The sequence below is a fragment of the Nanorana parkeri genome, unplaced genomic scaffold (genome assembly GCF_000935625.1).
Source record: "Nanorana parkeri isolate BGI_ZX_2015 unplaced genomic scaffold, ASM93562v1 scaffold1643, whole genome shotgun sequence".
Taxonomy (NCBI): domain Eukaryota; kingdom Metazoa; phylum Chordata; class Amphibia; order Anura; family Dicroglossidae; genus Nanorana; species Nanorana parkeri.
Genome location: NW_017307911.1, coordinates 160,646 through 166,048, shown reverse-complemented (window position 1 = coordinate 166,048; position 5,403 = coordinate 160,646).

The window sequence follows — 5,403 nt, the reverse complement described above, 5'->3', positions numbered from 1 at the left end:
AAGTTATTGTAATCTCACTACGCACTTATGCTGTTTATGTTCAGGTGAAATATAATTGCATTAGCAAATAGGAAATGAGTTTTCTTAGTACCCAGTTGGGGTATAGTGGGAAAGTTTGGTATACAGCTTAAATACATGAATAATATGTGCAGCAATGCCCTAAGCAGGGCTTGCTGTATGCTACATTATATTTTAAATCTCAAAACAATAGTCACTGCGCTAAAAAAAAAATCTAAAACTTGTGCATAAGCGATAAAGTGCCTAGTGATTATCCCAATACAATGTGACCTCCCCAATGGTTAAAATGGTTAAAATCAAAATCAATACAGTCTAAAAATGCCTTTTTGTTAAAAGGTTATTTCAACACTGTGTGTGTGTGTGTATGTATGTTTAAGTGCAATTGCGCTCCATTCCAAAAAGGTATTTTAGTGTAGCATCCTAAGTGTTTCTGTGCAATCACTACACTCCCCAGACTCCCTTTGACCACTACAAGGACCACTACAAGGATTACAATCCTTAGCAAGCCAGCCTCTCTCCCAAGACAGCTGATGGCAACCTCCTTTTGTAGCCAATATCTCCTTCTTTAATTCTGTGTTTTTCTGGAAACTGTTGGTCAGTTCAAGTTGTTCCAATTCCTGTCAATCCACCTTCTAAATGGCCGCACACTTCTCCTCCTAGCTCATTCAGTGCCCCATGGAAAAAATGTAGACGCCACATAGTATAAAATCCTTTAAAACCTTCAATCTTTAAAGGAGAACTATGGGGTTAGGGCTTTTCCCCATAGTTCTCCTTAGGGTAACGGGAGGACACAAACTAGCGTCCTCCCGTCACCCTAGGCTCAGTATACCGCGAGCTACAGCTCGCGGTATACTGAGATGCCGGAGCGGATCCCGACATCCATGTCAAGATCCGCCCAGCTGCGTGAGTGACAGCTGGCTCTGCCTATCTAGAGGCAGAGCCAGCTGTACCCTCCCCCATCCGTTCCACCAGTCGGCGCTGGCGGAGCGGAGAGAGGGGAATCCAGCCCCTCCCCTGTCACAGCAGAGAGCCGTGACAGGATCGAGAGGTGAGGGAACCCGGTATGTGTTCGCTCACCTCCCGATGTACTGAGCCGACCTGTGACAGTCTCATTGTCACAGGTCGGCTAGAACTATGAGGTGAGTGAAAAGCACTCACCTCATAGTTCTCCTTTAAAAACTTAGTTTCAAAGCTTAGTAGACAGAGCTGTATAATTCCTCCACTAGCATACAGCTTCTCTCCCAGTGATCAGCGTGATGACGTCAGCGTGTTAGCTCCTCCTTGACATGTTTTGTCGCAAATACTTTTACAAAAGGTAGTGAATACATATACTAATATAGTGTATATATTACCAGTCCTTGGATGTGGTGGCTGGATTTGTTTTTTTCATTTTTCAGGCTACGAACATTTTCAGCAAATACAGAAAATATTTGTTGATCTTACTAGAAATGCAGTGTTCTTGTCACTTCCTGTGAGCTGATCTGAAAGGGCAAACCATGTTTTCTATTCCATCTCTACTACTGATTCTCCAACTCCCATGTATTGGAGACAATGAGAGGAAGACACATGTTTGGTGTCCAGCTTGGGTGACAACCATGGTTACAGTGGAGGAGTGAACATAGCCACCCAGGGACAGGAAATGTGTTCTTCTCAGGGTTAGCAGGTGAAAATAGAAAAAAAGAAAAATAAATCATGAAAAATATACTAATGCACCCTCCTCCTCTAAGGCCTGGTAAACTGCAGTATTTGATTTTTGTTTTTAGAAACCTTTTAATTGTAGTTGGGCTTTTATAGTGGCTGACAGTTGCACTATAATAATGGCAGCTATCCATCTGTATTGGTATATACTGTATAAAGTAAATTATGCTTTTGACTTTGCATAGTCATTTCTACTTTCTATGTGAGGCAGGAAGAAGACACCTACTTTTGGTCTGCTCCTAGAAATGGAAAGTCATATTAAACACTGTAATTACACAACGAGATATTCCAGTGGCCAAAACAACTTCATAGTAGTCATCATAAAAGTAGCAGTTTATAAATATAACAACTTCTTCAAGGATGTCCTTCCAGCAGGATTGTGATGTCTGGCACATAGGTCATAGAATAGTGCATAATCCACACAAAAGTAATCTAACAAAGTTCATGAACAACCGTCAATTAGTAATGTGCCATCACCTATGATCCGATCAGTATGTTTATAAATAATAAGTTGGAAGTAAAAAATCACGTGATCTCTGATCAGTCAGCTCTCTGCCTCTGCTGCCAGCAGAGTAGTGACTATCAGTCATTGTCCCCTGCAGGATTTTCCACCCTCCCCCGTTTTGCTTCTCAAGCACTGCTTGGAGCTGCTGGCCAGGTAGAAAGTCAATTGTGGCTGGCTCAACCGCACTTAGAGAGGAAGAGCCAGTTGTCAGTAGGGCAGCCAACAAGGATCCCAACAATATTGCTCTGCCCTTTGGCATTAGCCCATTATAGGCTGATTTAGGTCACAGGAGTACGTTAGTACAGAATAAATAAAAAAAAAAATTGGCTTTAGTTCTCTTTTTAATGGCAATCGCATACATATATACCGTAATGTAACTTAGTAGGGATGTCCCGATACTAGTATTGTTATCTGGGCCGACACAGGGCATTTTCAGGAGTACTTGTATTCCTGAAAATGCCCCGATTTGTTAAGGCCGATACCGGCCCTTAACATTTAAAAAAAAGTCCGGCTGCCTAAGGTCCCGCACTTGCTGACAGAGGCGCTCTGGCCCCACATCTCCTGCTTATCATTTCTGGCGCCCACAAGACAGGCACCACAAAGGACAGCCCCACACCAACGTAGAGCCCTGGAGCCCGGCATGAGAACACCAGCAACCACTCAGTCCAGCATCCTCTCACACTGCATGGAGAGCCCGACACCCGCCCACAGAGCCCCGCATCCACACTCACTGCACAAAGAGCCCGGCACCCACATGCAGCCCTGGTGAGATCTCATCCATGTATTATACATTTGGATTTGTAGTCCTCTATTGCTGGCTGAAATTCTCCATTGCAGAGTAATCATGGATTGAGTTGCAGGTCTTCATAATTATAAAGAAACTGTCCTAAAATCATTAGTCTGTATTGTTCTTGAAAAAATGTCACATGCTCCTTTAGGAAAAAGTATCGGTAATTGGTATCGGCAAGTACCTGAGGGAAAGTACTTGTTAGGGCTGCAACTAATGATTATTTTCATAATCTGTTAACTGGACGATTTCTCCCCCCCGATTTTAATCGGATTACAAAAATTTACATATAATCCCTAATTTAAAATACAATACACAAATGCAGTGCTACAAACGTAAAGTATACTTCAGAATGAAACTGCATACACAATTTTTTGCAATCGCACGGAATTGTGGTACCATGCGTTCCAGTGCGGATGATCACACTGTGGGTGGGAGGCGCATTTGGGGTGCCATTGACATGAATGGCACTGTAACACACCTCCCACAGGCCAAAACAGAAAATTACTTTTAGCCCACCGTTTATTTTTATTTTTTCAATGTGTTGTAAGCACATGGCGCTTGAGTAGCTTCAGCCAGGGAAATGACAGCTGCCAGTGGCAAGATTCCATAGATGGCAGCTGAATGTAAATACAGCAGGTAGTGTGCTGTTGCAAAAACCAGTATGCTATTGACCAATTCAAATTGCGATAGCAGGCTGGCTATTGCACCTGCTCACTGCTTGCTGTGCCCGCCTCCCAGCATGGAGGAGAGAGCTAGAGGATCCAACCAACTAAGCAATAATGCGAAAAGTTGACAACTATTCTCATTGTCGTTTATTAGTTGGTTGCAGCCCTAGTACTTGTACTTTGGTCTTGGAAAAAGTGGTATCAGGACATCCCTAGAACTTAGGATAGTGGCAGATGTATGTTTGCATTTTAAACTGAGAAGTATGAGCATGTTGCGGTTCAGTTATTAATCCGAGGTCTCAGAATCAGCTATTAAGATGTCAAAATTAGAAATAGCCTTGGCTGAGGTATCGTATATGATTGTTTTTGTTGCAGCAAAAAAAAAAAATTAATGGGGACTGTAGAGAATTCAAACACCTGTGTAATTTAGGCTCTCATTGCTGCCCTTATCTCTCCTCACTCTAGAGCAAGGTAATATCTGACTGAAAAGGTTTCGTCACCACAACTAGTATGTGGCTCCTTGGTCAATGAATAACTGCTTTCATCATTGCCTAATGATACAGACATTGATCAGGAATAATAGCAACACAATTTTGATGCAAATTAGTCTGCGTTTCATTTTACCAAAATCCATAGGGTCTATGAATAAAAAAATTGCATACATTATTCATGCAGAGGATCTGCATTTACATCCGTTCTGTGCGAGTTAACTAGCTGCTATGACCATGAGGCAGAAACAAATGTTCTTGGTGTAATTTTAATTTCCCTTCTGGTTGAATGTTCTCCAAAGAAGAAAATACTGCATTATGGCTACTGAAATAAAGTAGAGGATCGTAGAAAATTGAATGTGTTGCTTTTCAAGAGATTGTGGAGGGAATGAGCATATAAATGTGAGCATTTCTATCCCCATAGTATCAATAGTTACATTTATATGCTTATTTCCTCAAACGGTCTCTAGAATAGTAATATTTGAATATCATTATGAACAGGTTTTTATTTTCTTATCCCATCAACTTCATCTAGTAGCTATGAGGGAAATCCATCCATTCACTGTTCTTTATGAATCTACCTATTAAAGAACCTTTGGCCAGAAAAGAAATGAAAGAAATTTCATTTTTGCCCCATTCTCAAAATGGCTGGTTAACTTGCACAGAATGAATACAAAATTAAAATAAAAGCTAACACCAGAATAAGAATCCAATGAGATTTGGAATTGGCAGTCACATGGTTAAAATTAAGATCATTTCCTTGTGTGTTTAAAGCTTTAGGGTCTATTCACGAAGCTGCCGAAGGATCTAGCCGTAGCTTCGGCCCCAGGACCCCTTCAGTTCAGTAGAACCGAAGGGCTCCTGTACGGGCTATTCACTATAGCCCGTACTGCTCCCGAAGTCGGCCGAGCGGCTCAGTCGAGCCAAAGGCATATGCTTCGGCTCGACTGAGACGAGGTAACAGCCGAAGCTGGCCGATCGGCTGAGTCGAACTCCTTTTGCACTTCAGGTCGGCCGAACATGCTGAAGTGAACAAGCTGTACAAGCCTAAAGTTCGGCTTACTTCACTTCGGGTCGTTTATTCACTCGGCTGCCTACGGCAGCTTAGTGAATAGACCCGTTTTGTGAATGAAGCCAATTAAAGGTGCCCATACACTTTACAATTATCTGCAGATTTCCTGTGGTCAGATGGAAAAAGTGCAACAGATTGACCCAGGTGGAGAATACTCCATCCACACA